This window comes from Moschus berezovskii, chromosome 7, assembly GCF_049115385.1.
Source record: "Moschus berezovskii isolate FMDL1 chromosome 7, NW_MosBer_1.0, whole genome shotgun sequence".
NCBI classification, from domain to species: Eukaryota; Metazoa; Chordata; class Mammalia; order Artiodactyla; family Moschidae; genus Moschus; species Moschus berezovskii.
Genome location: NC_142466.1, coordinates 14,554,178 through 14,573,784, shown reverse-complemented (window position 1 = coordinate 14,573,784; position 19,607 = coordinate 14,554,178). Strand labels below are relative to the sequence as shown.

Here is a 19,607-nt window from a genome sequence, read left to right as displayed (position 1 = left end):
GGGCCCCTCCATGGGGGTTTCCTTTAGGTCCCAAATCACTCTACTCAAGGCATATGCATTGCTATACCTGGGAGAGGTGAGCATAGGCATTTCTGGCTCTTCTCTCCGTTTTTTACTTATGTAGGGAGGAGACAAGAAATATTGGTGGCTTGCTAGGGAGAGAGACAGCACAGTAAGTCATAAGCAGTGCGGTGTTGTGAAAAGCACCAAATGTTATACAGTTGGTGAAAAAAAAAGTAATGATTTATGGTCTCCACAGAAGCTTCTGTCATAACACTGAACTTGGACTCTGAAGTGTGCTGGGAATTTGTTTGGAGGGTTAGGAAAAATGGCCAACATTTCAAACCACAGAACTCCAGAGGATGTGATGGACTCAGTGCTGAGGTCTTCCAAGGAAGGGGGATGCAGGAGGGAGATACCAATCTGGTGGGTTGGAATCCAGGAATAAGCTATTCTACTGGGACCTCCCTCACACGGGGTGTGCACTGCACAACTTCAGATGCACCATTCATAGGACATTGGCGGTAATACCAGAGATATTACTTGGTCAGGACTTATTTCTAGGCAGCTGTCCCTCCCTCCCTTCCATGGTTACCATAGGAGCTCCTTGTACACACTTAACTCTCACTTGACCAATCAGGGTTTCCTATGCTTTTGGTTAAGTCCATTGCTCCAGGGGTAGGCACTTAACTTAATCTGAGCTCTAAGATATAAAGTTTGGGAAATCCCAATGGCCATGTTTCTTGCTGTGCAGACCTGGGAAGCAGAGGCTAGTTTGAAGAAAGAGAGAAGAATTAAATATGTGCAGAGAAGAGCAGATGCTGGAGACACAGAGAAAGATGTCTGAGGCCATGTTTCTAGCTGTCCTTGAGTAACAACTGGATTCTGTGGGATGATAAATCCCCCTTCATGATTAAGCTGGTTCAAATTGTGCTTCTGTGGCTTGAAATCAGAGTTCCGAATAATATGCTAGAAGTCAGGGTCAGGGTTGTGAGTCTGTTGTTCTTCTTAAACCTTTACTGAATTTGTTACAGTGTTGTCTCTGCTTTACGTTTTGGTTTTTTGGCCACAAGGCGTGTGGGATCTTAGCTTCCCGACCAGGGGTCAAACCCTCACCCCCTGCATAGTAAGTGTGGAGTCCTAACCACTGGACTGCCAGGAAAGTCCTTCTCCTGTTGTTCTAAGTCCTTTATCAGATTTGCAGTAGGAGTTCCCCAGAGATCAAGGCTAGCTCTCAGAAATCAGAGGCAGGCGAGATGTAGGAACGGTTTCAGAGACCCAACCAAGGAGGCTGGTTTGAGGATTTAAGCACAAACTGCCAGGAGACAGATGACAGTCAGTGGGCATGCAGGTGACCAGGGCAATGACCTGACACCCATCTTAGGACAGAAAGACTGTATTCAGTGGGTAAGGGACTGCTGCCTCCACTCCATTTGTCAGAACATCCTCAGATTTGCCAACATAATTGTCACAGCGTTGGCAAAATAATAACCTGATTTAAAAAATGAGCTGAGGCCTTGAATAGACATTTTGCTAAAGAAGACATACAAATGGCTAATAAACACTTGAAAAGATTCTCAACATCACTAATCTTTAGGGGAAATGCAAGTCAAAAATCACAACGAAGCATCATCATTAGGTTGGCTACTAAAAATGAAAAAACAAAACAATGCCCACTCCCCCACCCCACCCCGCCCCCTACAAACCAGCAAATAAGTGTTGGCAAGGATGTAGAGAAACTGAAACTCTTATGTGTTGTTGCTAGAAATGCAAATGGTGCAACCACTGTGGAAAACAGTATGGAGGGTCTCCAAAAAATTAAAAATAGAATTCTTATGTGCTGTGGACTGAATTGTGTCTCCCTCCAACCTCAGCTTTGTAGGCTGATGCCCTAACTCCCAAGGTAATGGTATTTGGAGGTGGTAAATGGTGCTTGGGAGGTGATTATGTTTAGATGAGTGGGGTCATCAGGATGGCCCTTATAAGACCAAACCAGAGCCTCCTCTCTGTCTCTCACTTTGCCACTTGAGAACACAGCAAGAAGGCAGCCATCTGCAAGCCAGGAACAGAGCTTTCACTAGAACTCGACCACGCTGGCACCCTGATCTTGGACTTCCAGCCTCCAGAATGGGGAGAAAATAAATTTCTGTTGTTTAAGCCAGCCAGTCTGTGGTATTTTGTTATGGCAGCCTGGGCTGACTAAGACATTATATGATCCAACAATTCCCACACGCAATCTGGCCCCACACTTTCTTTCTGCTATATTGTCATTATACCTATGCTTTGTTCTGCAAATCCTCCCCACCCCAGGACGATGTTCTTGTCCATCTTACCATTTAGGCTGCTCCCCCCACTGCCAAAGTCTACCTCTTGAAATTTCCCACATTGTCTTATTGGAAAAGGCATCTCTTTTATTTGAACTCCTCTAGCATTTTGACTTTTCTCTTGTACGATATCAACCACATTTGGTTTCATCGTAATTATTTAAGTATTTCTTATTTTTTTCTACTGGACTCAAAGATTATGGAGGGCAGGGAAGAAGGGGGCCCTAAGTATTCACAAATTCCTCCTGACTGATATCAGAGTTTGATGAACAGCAAGATTTCAATAAAATTGCTTGCAAATGAATCCAGGGAGCAGAGATTTATAATCAACAGCACAAGAATTAGCACGGGGATAAATTTAGGGTGTTCCTCTCACATAACCTTCTCCCATATCCAGCAGTCTCTAAATATGCGCCCAAGTCAGTCATGGCTGTGGCCATGTTAGTTCTATCTTTCCTGATGCAGAGATGTACCAAGTTAGTGTTTCCAAGAATAATCCTCCACAAAAACCTTCCTAACCTCACTCCTTACACACATCAGTTTAGTTCAGATCAGTTGCTTAGTCACGTCCGACTCTTTGCGACCCCATGGACTACACACCAGGCTTCCCTGTCCATCACCAACTCCTGGAGCTTATGCAAGCTCATGTCCATTGAGTTGGTGATGCCATCCAACCATCTCATCCTCTGTCACCCCCTTTTCCTCCTGCCTTCAATGTTTCCCAGCATCAGGGTCTTTTACGCACATAGGCAAATAATCCTGGAAGACTTCCTAAAGTTACAGTGGGGGAAATCAGGGAGATGCTTCTGGGAAATGGCCCCATCAGTGACAGCAAAATTGCCCCCGAAGAGGCCCTGGAGTTGCTGGGCCTGGGTTCGTTTCACAGGCTGTGTGTGAAGCAAATGACAGCCTGGAAGTCAATCTGGAGTCTGAGGAGGAGAAGGCATTGCTCCCTATTCCCATCTGGGGACAGAAGGGGCCCTAAGAGCAATGGCTGGTGAGTGTTTATTGAGCACTGACCATATGCCAGGTATTATGCTGAAACCTGCATGGCTTGATGGGAGAGCCACTAACAACATGTAGCTATGGAGCTCCTGACAGGTGGCTACTGCATTTGAAGAGTGGATCTTTGATATAATTTAAGCTTAAAAACAAATACTCTAGGGACTTTCCTAGTGGTCCAGTGGTTAAGAATCTGCCTGCCAATGCAGCTGACACGGGTTTAATCCCTGGTCCAGGAAGATGCCACATGGGGGAGGTTGGTGGTAAATAAACCCATGCAGTGTAACTACTGAGCCCGCACTCTAGAGCTTGTGCTCTGCCACAAAAGAAGCCACCGCAACGAGAAACCCGCACACCCTAGCGAGAGAGTAGCCCCCGACCTCCACCACTAGAGAAAGCCCGTGCCCAGCAGCCGAGACCAGCACAGTCAAAAATAAAAAAATAAATAAAAATTTAATGAAAGAACTCATTTGGAAAATAACAAGTACTCTCTTGGGTTATTAGAAAACACTTTTAAATGGTTGGAACTACCTTGGGTGTGTGAATTAGTTCTTCAACTCTAGATTGTATGAAGTCTAATAGGACAAATCTTTCTGTTGAAAATTCAGTAACTGAACTGGGTGGCATGGTATGTGTTAGCGACACATCAGATTTTGAAGATGTAGCCCAATAAAAGAATGTTAGATGTCGCATTAATAGTTTTTACACTGATTAACATGTTGAAATTATAGTATTTGGGGTTCTGTGTACTGGGTTAAATAAAATATATGATTAAAGTCAATGTTATATGTTTCTTTTCACTTTTTAAAATGTGGCTACCAAAGAGATTTAAGTTTTGTATATATTTGCATTATATTTCTGTTGAACAGTGCTAAATGTTTTAAGAGGGATGACAGAGGATGAGATGGTTGGATGGCATCACCGACTGAATGGACGTGAGTTTGAGCAAGCTCCAGGAGAGAGTGAAGGACAGGGAACCCTGGCTGTGCTGCAGTCCACGGGGTTGCAAAGAGGTGGACACGAGTGAGCGACTGAACAGTAACGAAATGTTTTTAACATGCATTTTCTAATGGAATCCATAAAACAGCTCTCTAAAGTAGATGCCATTATTATCATCACCTTTTTGCAGAAGACACTCAGAGATTTAGCAACTTAACCAAAGTCACATACATTAGTCTGTGCTCTCTCTGGGGACTGGGCCTGGGCCTAGGGGGTCCTCTGGGACTCTGGCCTCTGCTCGGGTGCCAGAATCACAAAGGGTCTCATATGAAGACTTTTTGGTAAGACTTTTGGAAGATGCTCCACAGACAGCATAGGTACAGTAACAAAACTGAAAGCAGATATTAATCATTTAATTTCAAATTCTTAACTCTAAGCATGTAAAAGACATCACAATTTTGGTAACCTTTGCTTTGCTGCTGCTGCTAAGTCACTTCAGTCATGTCCGACTCTGTGTGACCCCATAGATGGAAGCCCACCAGGCTCCCCTGTCCCTGGGATTCTCCAGGCAAGAACACTGGAGTGGGTTGCCATTTCCTTCTCCAATGTGTGAAAGTGAAAAGAGAAAGTGAAGTCGCTCAGTCGTGTCCGACCCTTAGCGACCCCACGGACTGCAGCCTACCAGGCTCCTCCATCCATGGGATTTTCTAGGCAAGAGTACTGGAGAGGCTTGCCATTGCCTTCTCCGAACCCTTGCTTTGGCATTTCTTAATTTTGGAATAGCCTGGGAACCTGGAGGAAATGGAAGGGACCAAATCTCTCCAGACCCTGAGAGACCCTGATATCACATTAAATAATTTTCCTAGCCACCCCAGATCCTAGGAATAGCTTTTAGTCAGTCGTATGTGGAGGGATTCAGGAACTGGATAATACAGGTTTATCGAAATAGGGGTTGGTGCAGGCTGGCAGTGGAATCACGCTCCTAACTTCTCAGGCTAGGCTGTTGCTCTTGATTAATCACCCCAGCAAAGGCAGCAAGACACTGAGGCAGAAGGAAAAGAGAGGAAACCTGCAAAAGACTTTCTCCAAGACCAAGTTTTCTACAAGGCTAGTGGTAACCCAGGAAGGCTCTGGCATGATTTGAACTTCCTGGCTTCAAGCTCACTAACACAAGTCACAGCCCACTCGACTCCTTACCCTGAAAGACTCTGCTCTGGATCCTGGCTTGGCATTGTTAGCAATGTGGCTGCTCCAAGAAAAATGGATGCTGTCAGGATGTCAAGGAGATGACGGAACTCCACTTAGACCAGGGAAGACTGGCTAGGGAGAGGAGAGTGAACAAAAACAACGCAGGGAGGTACCAAAGTCACGTGCTGCCTCCTGACGGGCTATGAGTCTGTACTTAACCAGCTTTAAGACCGAAGAAAAAGTCCAGAGTCAGCGACAGAGACATCAATAGTTAATGGATGGGGGACATCCCTGGTGGTCCAGTGATTGAGTATCCACCTGCCAATGCAGGTTACATAGGTTCGATCACTGGTTTGGGAAGATTGCATATGCCGCGGAGGCCATGCACCACCACCAAGCCTGCGCTTTAGGGCCTGGGAGCTGCAACTACTGAACCCCACACCGAGACCTGGTGTTCCACAACGAAGACGAGCCCCTGATTGTTGCAACTAGAAAAAGCCTGCGCAAAAGCGATGAAGACCCAGCACGGCCAAAAATAAAATGAATTTTTAAAAATAGTTAATGGATGGGGAAACTTACATGTCTGGAGCAAGATCCTGGGGTAACACCCCATTGTGTGGGGCAGGCGGTGGGCAGGACATGGCAGCAGCTTTCCCTGAGGGTGGTGGGGGGGAGAGGCTACCGGTGATGGTGGTAATTGATGTCAGGTGGGCTTGTTGGTTAGCAGGGAAACCAGCGGAGAAGCAAAACCTTCCCCTCCCCTTTGAGGAGGCATCAAGGTGGGGCTGTTCTGATCCAAAGACTAGGACAATCACCAGCTGGGGCCAGGGCAAGTATGTAGGAAGGCCAGTCATTTGAATAGGGTTTAGGTGAAGCAGGAACTAGTGGAGCAGGGGATGTTCCGAGAGCAAGGGAACAGCCATCTTGGGTAGCCTGATCTTATACTACTTGATTCCCAGGTTCACCAGCAACACCTTAGAGTCTATTCTGAGTCACTGTAGGGAACTGGCTTGCTGGGTCACAGCGTCCAATGTTTAATCAAATAATTAAGTGTGACTCTTTATGGAACAGTAAAATCAGAATTCACAATTATGCAAACTGACGTGAGCAGACTGGCCTTAAAGGTAGTGGCCTTAACCTAGACTGATAGCATATAATATGCAGAAGTCACAGGTGTCTCTGTTCAAGGATCAGGGTGCTCCTGTGCTGCTGCTAAGTCGCTTCAGTCGTGTCCGACTCTGTGCGACCCCATAGACAGCAGTCCACCAGGCTCCCCCGTCCCTGGGATTCTCCAGGCAAGAACACTGGAGTGGGTTGCCATTTCCTTCTCCAATGTGTGAAAGTGGAAAGTGAAAGTGAAGTCGCTCAGTCGTGTCTGACTCTTAGTGACCCCATGGACTGCAGCCCACCAGGCTCCTCCGTCCATGGGATTTTCCAGGCAAGAGGACTGGAGTGGGGTGCCATTGTCTTCTCCTAGCAGCCTTCAGTTGGGAGACGAAACCAAAGAGGCTTCACCTGAGGTTCCTTTTTTTATTTGGCTGCACCAGGTCTCAGTTGCAGCACTCGGGATCTTTGTTTCAGCATGCAGAATCTTTTAGTTGAGGCACACAGGATCTAGTTCCCTGACCAGGGATGACACCTTGGCCCTTTGCACTGGAAGCACCAAGTCTTAGCCACTGGCCCACCACAGAAGTCCCCACCTTGGGTTCTTGAAATGTGTTTTCTTATTAACTGTGCCATAACATCTCATGCAAAGATGGGCTCGATAAAGGACAGAAATGGTATGGACCTAACAGAAGCAGAAGATATTAAGAAGAGGTGGCAGGAATACACAGAAGAACTGTACAAAAAAGATCTTCACGACCAAGATAGTCATGATAACGTGATCACTGACCTAGGGCCAGACATCTCGGAATGTGAAGTCAAGTGGACCTTAGAAAGCATCACTACTAACGAAGCTAGTAGAGGTGATGGAATTCCAGTTGAGCTATTTCAAGTCTTGAAAGATGATGCTGTGAAAGTGCTGCACTCAATATGCCAGCAGATTTGGAAAACTCAACAGTGGCCACAGGACTGGAAGAGGTCAGTCTTCATTCCAATCCCAAAGAAAGGCAATGCCAAAGAATGCTCAAACTACCGCACAATTGCACTCATCTCACACGCTAGTAAAGTCATGCTCAAAATTCTCCAAGCCAGGCTTTAGCAGTATGTAAACCGTGAACTCCCAGATGTTCAAGCAGGTTTTAGAAAAGGCAGAGGCACCAGAGATCAAATTGCCAACATCCGCTGGATCATGGAGAAAGCAAGAGAGTTTCAGAAAAACATCTATTTCTGCTTCATTGACTATGCCAAAGCCTTTGACAGTGTCGATCACAATAAACTGTGGAACATTCTGAAAGAGATGGGAATCCAAGACCACCTGACCTGCCTCTTGAGAAACCTGTATGCAGGTCAGAAAGTAACAGTTAGAACTGGACATGGAACAACAGACTGGTTCCAAATAGGAAAAGGTGTACGTCAAGATTGTATATTGTCACCTTGCTTATTTAACTTATATGCAGAGTACATCATGAGGAACGCTGGGCTGGAAGAAGCACAAGCTGGAATCAAGATTGCTGGGGGAAATAGCAATAATCTCAGATATGCAGATGACACTACCCTTATGGCAGAAAGTGAAGAGGAACTGAAAAGCCTCTTGATGAAAGTGAAAGAGGAGAGTGAAAAGGTTGGCTTGAAGCTCAACATTCAGAAAACAAAGATCATGGCATCTGGTCCCATCACTTCATGGGAAATAGATGGAAAAACAGTGGAAACAGTGTCAGACTTTATTTTTTGGGGCTCCAAAATCACTGTGGATGCTGATTGCAGCCATGAAATTAAAAGACGCTTGCTCGTTGGAAGGAAAGTTATGACCAACCTTGACAGTATATTAAAAAGCAGAGACATTACTTTGCCAACCAAGGTCCGTCTAGTCAAGGCAATGGTTTTTCCCGTGGTCATGTATGGATGTGAGAGTTGGACTGTGAAGAAAGCTGATCGCTGAAGAATCGATGCTTTTGAACTGTGGTGTTGGAGAAGACTCTTGAGAGTCCCTTATACTGCAAGGAGATTCAACCAGTCCATTCTAAAGGAGATCAGTCCTGGATGTTCATTGGAGGGACTGATGCTAAAGCTGAAACTGCAATACTTTGGCCACCTCATGTGACGAGTTGACTCACTGGAAAAGACTCTGATGCTGGGAAAGGTTGGGGGCGGGACGAGAAGGGGATGACGGAGAATGAGATGGCTGGATGGCATCGCCGACTCTGTGGACATGAGTTTAAGTGTACTCCGGGAGTTGGTGATGGACAGGGAGGCCTGGCGTGCTGTGATTCATGGGGTCGCGGAGAGTTGGACATGACTGAGCGACTGAACTGAACTGATGTTAGGGATTCCCTGGTGGCACAGTGATAAAGAATCTCCCTACCAAAGCACGAGACATGGGTTCGATCTCTGGGTTGGGAAGATCTTCTGGAGAAGGAAATGGCAACCTATTCCAGCATTCTTGCCTGGGAAATCCCATGGACAGAGGAGCCTGGTGGGCTACTGTCCATGGGGTTACAGTGAGTTGGACACAACTTAGCAACTAAACAACAACAATAATGAATGTTTGAAGCATCAATATGTCTAGAAGGAAGGGGTGTTTTCCTCAAACAAATGGGGAAGTTGATGCTACTCTCCCCCCTTTTAGTTTCACAAGAAACTCCAGCCTAGATTCCACTTAGTGCCTTGTCTAAAATGTAAATATCTCTAGGAAATTTGAGACAAAGCAACTCACGTATTTGTGTGATATGGCTTAACTTCACTGCTCTTCTCCTAACACCTCTTGACCACTGAGAATATACATATTTTCAGGGGGCTGGGGGAGGAGAGTAGGAGAGAGAAATTGATATTTATCTATTTATGGCATACCTCAGTCAGGAAGGGGCTTCCCAGGTGGTGCTAATGGTAAAGAACCTGCCCGCCAATGCAGGAGACATGATATGGGGGTTTGATCCCTGGGTTGGGAAGATCTCCTGGAGAAGGGCATGGCAAGCCAAGTAAGGCAAGAACCCAAGTATTCTTGCCAAGGAATCCCCATGGACAGAGGAGCCTGGCAGGCTACAGTCCATGGGGTTGCAAAGAGTCGGACATGACTGAAGTGACTTTGGTCGCACGTGTCAGTTGGGAACACCTTGGTTGCTGTGTGAACTGGGGGTGGTGAAGGAAGAGATTTGAGTGTAGGGGTTGTTAGAAAGGAAAACAAGTACTCTACAAGGAAGGCAAAAGGGCTCAAAGGAGATTTTTTTACTCTTTTTTTTTTTGGCTGTGCTGTGTATTCATTGCTGCATGGGCTGTGCTCCAGCTGAGGAGAGAGGGGGCTACTCTAGATGCAGTGCGTGGGCTTCTCATTTGCCGTGGCTTCTCTTACTGCAGAGCATGGGGCTCTAGGGCGCTCAGGCTTCAGTATTGCAGTTCCTGGGCTCTAAAGCACAGGTTTAATAGTCATGGTGGGATCGTCCCAGATCAGGGATCAAACCTGTGTCTCCTGTGTTGGCAGGCAATGCTTTACCACTGAGCCACAAGGGAAGCCAAGATTTTTTTTTTTACTCTTTGATTTTATGTGTGGAAATGGGCATGTATGTGGTCTCTCAACCATGCATGAAGTATCTGAAAATGAAGTCCACACATCTGGATGAGTTAAGCAGGGCTGGGGCCAGCGGATAAACCAGAAACAGTTTTCAGCCCCTTCCTTGCCGATGAGGCCACTCTATTTTCTGTCCAAGAGGTCTTCATGCATAATTGAAGTTTTTTTGCAGCCAAAGAAGAAGGGCAGCTGCTGCTAATCTAATGACATCCAATTTAGGTGGTATTTATTGAGCCTTACGTGGAAGATACCTTCTTAACAATGTCCCAGCCCGACACAACACTCGCCCTCATGTTGGCCCGGCAAGAAACCCACAGGATTCCCAGGCCAGAATGAAGCCCTCCGACATCCTCAGCAGTGGGGCAATGTGAGGCCTCAGCCATCACCAGCTGCTCTGACATTTTGCTTTCTCTCAGTTCAGTTCTGATGCTGACACGATGCAGGTTGCTATAGAACTGTTAGAGGTAACTGAAAGAGCCCGCTAGAGCATTTAAAGCATTATTTCAAAATGGGGAAGAAGGGAAAAAAACAGACAAGGATCTCGCTGGGAGGGGAGTTTGGGGCAGAATGGATTCACGTATATGTATGGCTGAGTCCCTTTCCTGTTCACCTGAAACCATCACAGCACTGTTAATCAGCTATACCCCAACAGAAAATAAAAAGTTAAAAAATAAGAAGGATCTCCCTGCTTGTCGTTCTGATTTTTCCTTTTATTTTCCTGTTTTCAGAGCACCCATAAGAGGAAGTGCTCACTTCCAGATATCAATGAATTCTGGGCACACAAATAAAACAAGGCAAAAGACATTTTTTTTTTTTCTTTAAGGCGATAGCCCCTAATTGTGACCGCTCCACACGGTCAGGAAGTGAAGCAGGAGCGGTTTCCAGGGCATCCATGGGAGAGGAGACAAAAGCTTGCCTCTTCATCTCCGAGAAGGGTACTTTTCCCAAATTGCTTTCTCCTTTCCCTCCTCGAAATGTGAAATGACAAGGATCTAGCTCTCCGTGAATCGATGGTGTTATATCTGGGTCCTAAGCTCTCAGGCCAGCCCTGGCTGGGCTCCTGGGGAGGTGAGGGAGGGCTGGGAAAGGCCTCCCAGGGGGAGGAAGGGGAGGCCTCCAGCGTCTTCTTCTTATGGAAAAGTGCCGCTCCAAATTCAACTCTATTCAATATCCTGTAATGAACCATAATGGAAAAAAAATTTTTTAAATGGCTCCAGAGAAAGCAAGCCCAGAAGTGGTGCATAGAGGAAAGAAAAACTTAGATTCCCTTTTTGAAAAAGTGGGAATTACTGACTTCAAGGGCAAAGAAATCTCCCTCAAAAGGAGATAAAAAAAAAAAAACCTGAGGGTAACTGCCCCCCCTCCCCCACTGGGCTAAGTGCTGGGACAAACAAACAAGAAGACGGATGTGCCCAGTAAATCATCTTGGGGTGGGGGAGGGGTTTGAATAGACACAAGGAAAAACGCAGAAGCCAGGCCTCGTGTTCGCTGATTCCAGCAGAGGCCATAAGCAGCAAGGGGCCCGGGCGATGGGCTACATAATTGGCTAACGAATAATAAAGCCAAAATTGGATATTAACAGCAATTAGTTTCTGTAGAGGCACTGGGGAAAAGAACTGTAGAAAACCCCATTGGGCCTTAAACCGAGGCAATGTGAAATTAAACCAGTGTCTCAATTAAATGGGAATAAATATTGCCACATCAATCTGGGGACGTGTGACAGGCTGAAGGGAAGCCCCCGGGTGACGATGTCCAGGTGCATCTTCCTGTGTGTCGCAAGCTATCCGTGGTGTGACCTTTGTCAGGCACCTTCTGCTCCTGACCTGTATGTGGCCTCTGGTGGCCAACCGGCCCCTTTCCTTGGGCACGTCACCTTGACTGCAGGACTCTGAAGATTATTTTAAGGGACCGATCTGTTAATCCTATGGAGACTTGCATCACTAAGGCTGCACTGGGGTGGGCCCAGCAGCTGAGAAAAAGGAAGAGTTGAATTCTCTTAAAAACGGAGCCCAGGTCCAGTGGATGGAAGGGCCCTATCACTTTCTGCCCGGGTCAGAGGGCTGGGGTTTGGAGGTTCCCAGAGCCAGCAAGAGGAAGTCAGACCCATTTCTCAGCCGCTGGGTCCCTTCTGGCGTAGAACTGGAACCGGCAGGAAGGCTGCAGGAGAAATGTGTCTTTTTCTTCTGCGTTGAGGGTTCTGCTGTTGTTTTGGCTTCTTCAGAGAGGGTTGTGGGGGTGGGGGGAAGGAGGGTGTTTGGGGGGCCAAGGCGTGTCGCTGGGGGTGGCGGATCGCTGGGTCCTGGGGAAAGAAGCCTGTGCCCTGGGGAGGGGATGGAGGAGGCTGGGTGGGCTTACAGGGGTCTGGAGGATTCCACCCCAAAACCTCCGCTCGCCAAGGACTTTAATCCTTGCACTCTGCTGATGGGAAGTCACGAGGATGGCTAAGAAGGGCTTTCCAGTCGGGTCCTCTCCCAGCCCGTTCCCAGGTACCCCCTTTCTGGCTCAGTCCGAGGCTTTCTAGAGTGAGGGATGAGCTGGTCAGGGCCACAGGGCCCGGGGTGGACGAGGAGGAGGCCCGGACGAGGAGGAGGGGAGAGGGACCGAGGGGCCCGCACCCTGCAGTCCCCACGCAAAAGCCAGGCCGGGAAGCGCTGGGGAGCTGGGAGGACAGGCTGGCCATCTGCCAAGGCCTTCGAATCTGAGGGTGTATCCCCGCCCTCTCTTCCTATCCGGACTCTGTAATCGTCTCTGTTGACCACTGTGTGTCCCTCTGTGAAACTCGGGGCAGAGGTGCGCGGAAAAGTAGCCCGTCCAGGGACTGTCCCACTGGGAGCCGTGGGGAGAGGGTGCTCTGCAGGAAATGAGTGTGGACCTAGGGCTTTGGGTCCCCAAGTTACTTGATTTGAGCAAGGGAGAAAAAAAAAAACCACAGCCAGGAAAACAGGAACAAAAAAGGAAAGCAATTCTGTTCATCTTCACCTGACTCAGTTTAGGGGTCTCAGGACATGAGCAGAAAAAGCGAAACGCCTTGGTGAGCGGGTCACTGGGAGCCTAGCATGGCGCCCCCTCTGGCCTGCAGTTCCTGAAGAGGGACTAACCCTAAATAGCAAGAATGTGGCACGGAGCAGCAAACGGAACCTCCAGCCTCCTAGGATCCCAGATCTCTTTATTTGTGTATGTTAAAGAAATAAACGGGATTTTAGTTCAAAATAAACCTCTCTCCCCCCTTTAATTTGGAGAAAAGTCCCTAGTGATCCACAAGGTTTAATTTTTTGGGTTTATGCAGCCCTGACCCAGGTCATTTTGGGGGTAACATTTCCATTTTAAGACAAACGGAAGGATTAGAAAATGAAAAGGTGAATCTATTGAGAGTTGCTAACACTTCATTTCTGACCCTTGGAACATTCCTTGCTCTCAATAAAGTCTGATTTTTTTTTTTTTTTGAGGCCATCTAAATTTGGCGCAGTTCTCTGCAGGCCTTCAGCAGACCCGCATACAGTGGCTCATAGCAGCACACATGGACAAGGATGCATCCCGTTTGAAGTCTTTTTCTTGTTCTATGCCTATATGGGAGATGCAATTATGTATTTTTTATATATATTTAAACTGAAGTCAAATTGAGTAAGACTTGGCAAAAACACCCAAATAAAAGAATTGTAGGTGGGACTTGGAAGAAAACATCTTTATTAGGTATTAAAATTGTCGTAACTGTTATTGACATACTCAGCACCGTGAATCAGCCAGGCAAGCCGCAGACACAAGCCACCACACATCCCTCAGCCCCTACTGACTCACTAAACCCACCCACAGAGTGGCTGAGGAAGGGTGGTTCCATCTGTCCTAGGAAGGCTTTACAGCTGCCCCCGGAGGACTCTCTGCTAAGGTTGGAACAAGGGGTGGGGATATTATGTAAGTTCAGTAGAAGGAAAGAGAAAATTATTTCTCTGCAGAGATAGGATAGGTGGATGGACTGTATATGTGTGTGTGATTCAATACTTTCCTATAAATACTAGCAAAGGATATGACTGTGAAAAAAATCTCTATATATGTGTACATGAGCAGATGCCTGCTGAGAAATTACCCCTACTCCCAAATATTTATTCCTCTGGCTAAGGCTCCTCAAGAGCCCACAAAAACTGTCCCCTCTCCCCACGCTGTGGGCAACAGGAATGTAGTGGTGATGGTTGGAATTTACCTTTGCCTTTGTTACAAGTTCAGTTGCCTTTCTGCTTAGAGTTCTGGGCCTGGGCGGTGTCTGGCAGGGAAAAGAATATTACCAATTTTTCCTTTGATACATTTCTAAATCCATCTTAAAGTATCTGATGCTGACTCCTTGAGAAACCTATGAGCGGCCATCACCATGAGGACCAAAACGATGGTTTTCACGAGGAGGACCATAATGATGGTGGTGTGTGTGAATGATGGCATGGGTCTTCAGAGCATATACAGCCGGCAAACTGCCTCAAACATGTCCCACATTAAAGCTTCTCTTTCATTTAAGCCGTAGGTTTTAATTAGAGGGGCTTCAAATAGGTAGGGCGGAAGATGATGTCGAGAGTTAAAAGAAGACTTCACCTTCCAATACAGGGGGTGTAGGTTCCATCCTCAGGGGGCGAGCCAAGATCCCATGTGCCTCCCAGCCAAAAAACCCAAACAAAACAAAAGCAGTATTGCAACAAATTCAATAAAGACTTAAAAAAAAATGCCTTGAAAGAGCAGAAATCGTTAGGTTTCTTACCTAGGTATCGCTAGGCATAAACAAGCCTCTAACAGAGCCGAAAAGAAGATGCCAGGACTGACCTTCACCCCACGCCTCTATTTGGTGACGCAAAAGGGGCCTTGAAATTACCCAGGGGGCAGAGTGGTGTATTCACCGCTGCCATTTCAGCCATTAAAGCCCCCTCCAGACAAACACATTTCATAATGAGACCTGGTGAATACCGGAAAAGCCCCAACAAACCCAGAACACTCCCACACACATAAGAGCTTTCTGGAACAAGAGTTTACATAAGTAATAAAATAAAGCATGCCCCTCCCTCCTAATGATAGGCAGCAGGAAGCTGGAAGGCCTGGTCCATGGTGCCTGCGGTTTAAACTCTCAGGGAGAAGCGTGTTAGGTTTCCACCTTAGAGGGACATTACTTGGGAAAGGCGTCTGGAGATGCTGGCAGCAGGCACATCAGCAGAGGGCACGGCCACATCTGATGGAATTACAGGGAAGCAATTAGGGAGATAAAGCTCATTTATGTCGTTCACACGACTGTGGGGTTGAGGGTTGGTCATCAGAGGCTTAGATCAGCCCCAAAGAACTGTCAGAGCAGCCCTCAGAGGAAGGAGAGGCGAACCAAAGAGGGACTGTTTAGAGGGAGGACTATTTTGAAGGCAGTAGCTGCGGGCGCCTCTTAAGACAACACTGGCTAAGGCTTAGGGGCTAGAGAAGCTGCTTTCTCTTCTGTCCTCCATCCAGGCTGGCCTTCTGGGATCTGAAGGACAGCACTGCGTTGGCAGTTTGCATGATGTGGACTGCAGTCTTCTCTCTGCGGGGGTGAGCAGGTTCTGGTGCATTTCTTTCAGACCCAGAGAAGGTTCTGGAAGTGTCTAGATGGGGCGCAGTGAACTTAATCTCACCTGACTCCAGACACTCCCTTAGGAGGGCAAAGGAAGAATCTAAGATACAACAATTACACAATGATTGGCACATAGTAGGTACTAAAAAAATACTCGGGAGGAAATGAGGCTAGGGGTCCATGAATACTAATTGATTGAGTGGACTAGGCCGAGGTTTTGGAGATGAAAGAGCTCCTCAGCAAGGTTCAGCGGAGACTCTTAGGTTTTGCTTACTGTGTCAGGAATCAAATAAAATCCTCAGCATCCCTTATGGCCTTGGCCTTCTAGAGACAGGCCTCTGCCCAGGGCGGGGGAAAGGGATGATCATAGCAGCCTTCCAAGATCCAGTTCTCGGCCTCCTTTCTCTGCAGGGACCTGCCCCACCTCCATTTTCTCCACCTGGAAATTAATGAGTTTAGGTCTCCACCATCCACTGGAGCTCAAGGTGGGGATGGAGGCTGTTAATACAGGGCTGGAGGTGGGCTGGGGCTGTGCCTGTGGAGAGCAGGGTGATCGGTAAGACCAGCTGCTGCTCTAGGTCTGGTGATGTAGAGGAAGGCTGATTTGGGTAGCAGGTTCTTCAGGAGGAGGGCAGGTTAACCCTTTGCATTTCCTGAATGGCCTCTTCCAAAAATAATCTTTCCTCAGACCCCCTCCTGTACACATTCTGGTTTTCCTTCTGTTCAGATTTTTAAAAGGCATGAACCGTCCCCTCCTCAACCCTTGGGTCCAGGTAGGTTCCTGCGCCTCTCCCCCTCATCACCTCCCGGATCTCTGCCTACAGCTGCAAACACAGCCGCAAAGAGGAAGTGAGTGGCTCCCCAGAGACCCGGCCAGACTTTCAGCTCTGACAGAGCTTGAGAATGGTCCAGGAGTTTGATGCTCCCCCACCTCCACCCCCGTATCTCAATGACTTCCTTAAGCCTGTAACTACAGCTCCACAGCAAAGGGGGACAAATCCCTTCCCTACTCCCTTCCAGCGGTCTCCCCTGCCCCCACCCCAAGCGCAAGCAGAACCCAATGTATCTGCAGCCCCAGCCCTGGCACAATCTGCCAGTCTTCTGGATGCCCGGTTATTTGTTTAAAGGGTAAACCAAACGCTAAAACCAGAGCAAAAACGCGCCGCGAAGGAAGGTGTCGACCCTCATACAATGCACCCGGAGCTCAGAGAAAAATCTGTACAGGAAGCACTCCGCAATGCGCTCACAGCATCCTCCCGCCCCCATCTGTGCTTGCACAGATCTGTGTTTCCGTCACAGAATCAGCTTCTGTTTCTCTGAGTTTGTTTGCATCTCTAAGCCCCTGTCTGTCACAAGCTACACACCTCCCCACCCCAAAGGCTTCGGATGGGGCAGCCCAGCCGGCGCGAGCCCGCGACCCCCCCCATCCACCGCCTCCCCCTCCCGAAGCCGCGGCGCTGAGCTCTGCGGAGGACGGCTGGGCTCTGTGGCTCCTTCCTCGCAGGGCCCTCGCGGACCGACGGGTGCTCAGCCAGCCCCATTCTTGGCATTCACCGCGTGCCTTAATTGTATGGACATTTAAATCAAGGTCCGCTGTGAACACGGAGAGAGAGGCCTTTCTCCTGAGGAAGGAGAGGAGGAAGGAAGGAAAGGTGGAAGAAAGCAGGGGGGCGGGTGGGGAGAAGATGGAATGAGAAAACGGGAAAAACAAGCAAAAAGCGGCGCGTGTGCGTGCGCACTGACAACCGGGCTTTAAAGGCGTGGGGGTGGGGGAGCGCCAGCAGGAAAGGACCACAGCATCCTCTCCACCGCAGCTCCCCCAGTCACAGACAATGAGATAACAGCGACGTCTTGCAAAGGCTCTTTGTTCTCCCCCATCCTTTCGGATCCAGGCTTTTTCCTGCAAAGCGGAGGGAGTGGTGGGTTGAGGGGTGTGGGTGGAAGTGGGAGACGGAGGGGTGCCTCCCCCCACTTTAATTACCCGATTCCCCGCGCCCCTTCCCCGCACCTCGCCTCCCCTGTAGCCCCAGACAATGAAAAAAAAAAAAAAACCCACCAACCCCACCTCGCCTTAACGCAGCAAATCCTACCCACCCACTTCGCCCTCAGCTTTGCCCAGGAAACTGAAGGGGGCCGGGAGGGGGAAGACGAGGGGAAGGAACCCGCAGGGCAGCAGGCGCTCCGCTGCCGCCTTTACCTAGCTTGCCGAGTCCAGGCGCAACCCGGCCGGGCGTGCCGCAGGGGCGAGCTGCCGGGGTCCGGGGCCAGAATCTGGGGAATCAGCCTTCCAGAACTCGGTTGCTGCAGTCCTCTCGCTCGGGTCCCAAGTGGTGGAGGGGGAAAAAGGAAAAGAAAAAAAAAAAAGAGGGGGAAAAAAAAAACACCCATAAGACCGAGGCCCATCTGGCCTCTCAACAGCTTTGTCAAGTCTTGCATACGCTAAAATGCTAATGACCTAGATAGCTCATGCAAAATGCAGCAGGGAGGGAGGGGGCGAGGGAGGTGGGAGGGAGGAAGAGAAAGAGTGGGGGGGCACAGCGAGGGAGGAGGAGACGCAGCGGAGGGGGGAGGGAGGAGGCAGAGAGAGCGAAGGGGAGAGAGGATATCTGTCTTCGAAACACCCCTACGGCTCTCCCCACCCACCCCACCCCACCCCAAACTGTCAACGGGCTTTACCAGGTGAACGGTGGGCACAGATATAAAAGGTCACTCTTGTCTAACGCGCTGGATCCCTAGGTCCAAAAAAAAAGCGGAGGGGAGAGGATCAGAGGATGAGAGTCCCCAGAATCAAAGGGATAATAAGACATTATTTTCAGCCTTTCCCTCTATACCCTCCTCTACCTCTCCACTCTGTTTACACACAAGTGTGTAAACACTCCTTAAGTGTGTACACGGACATACCAATTTTCCATCAATTTCTCAGATCTCCTATCAACAGACACCAGTATTCTCATATCCAGCAAAACTCATCCTGTGAACCCAGAGAGGGGTTCAAACAGACCCCTTCTTTTCGCAACCCTCCTCCACCCGGCCCATCCCCACTCACACTATCCCCTCAGCCCTTCGGCATCCTCTCCGGCTTCGACTCTGCTAAGCCTCGTGTTCCACAGTCTCCTCTTCAACGCCCAGATCGCGAGAGGGTGAGGCAGGGAGCAGGAAAGCCAAGTTAAGTCTACCCGATCTCCCACAGTTCCGCTCCCATACCCAGACAAACCAGCAAATGGAACCGCTCCCCAACAATGACACCGTTCAATCATACCAAGAGGCTAAATAAAATTCGAGTCCCCTCGGAGGTCCGCACGCCGGGCGGACCGGAGATCACTCGTATTCCCGAGCCAGCGCTGCGGCGAGTCCCTTCTCGCCGAGCCCAAAGTGCTTTGTCCGGGGCGGGGGTGGGTGGGGGGTCCACTCAGGTCTTCGTCTTTTTGTTCTTCTTCTTGAGGGACTGGTCTCAGTCCGCGGTGTTCCAACGAAAGGCAGTACATCTACTGGAATAAAAAGGGATCAGGAAAATGTACATGCACATGAACGAAGGAGGGATGCGGAGAGGCGAAGGATGTCCGCATGTAGGGAGCGGCCGCCAGGGCCCGGCCCCAGTGGCTGCCTTCGCTGGGGAAGGGGCGGGCGGAGAGAAGGCGCTGGTGGTCGCTCTCCCTGGCAGGAGGAAATGATAACCATGATAAGAAGCATCATGGTGATGATCATGAGCACGATAAAAAAAAAATTCAGACTCTCCCTTTGGTGAGCCAGAGCATGCGTGCAGGAAGGTCTGCACTGCTGGCGGAGGCGGCGGCCGGGGGGAAGGAGAGGCGAGCCGAGCAGGAGGCAAAGGTTGCGGCGGCTGCACCCTCAGATGAATAATAATAACGCGCAGCGCAAGTTGCGGCGCAGCCTGGAAATCCAGCCCTCCGCGTGAACTCGC

The 19,607-nt window shown here is 48.8% G+C and overlaps 1 pseudogene; it reads right to left on the bottom strand.

Annotated features, from left to right (window-relative positions):
* Positions 1 to 17,034: 17,034 nt before the first annotated feature.
* On the bottom strand, positions 17,035 to 19,251 carry LOC148777257 (uncharacterized; annotated as a pseudogene).
* Between the last annotated feature and the right edge of the window lie 356 nt (positions 19,252 to 19,607).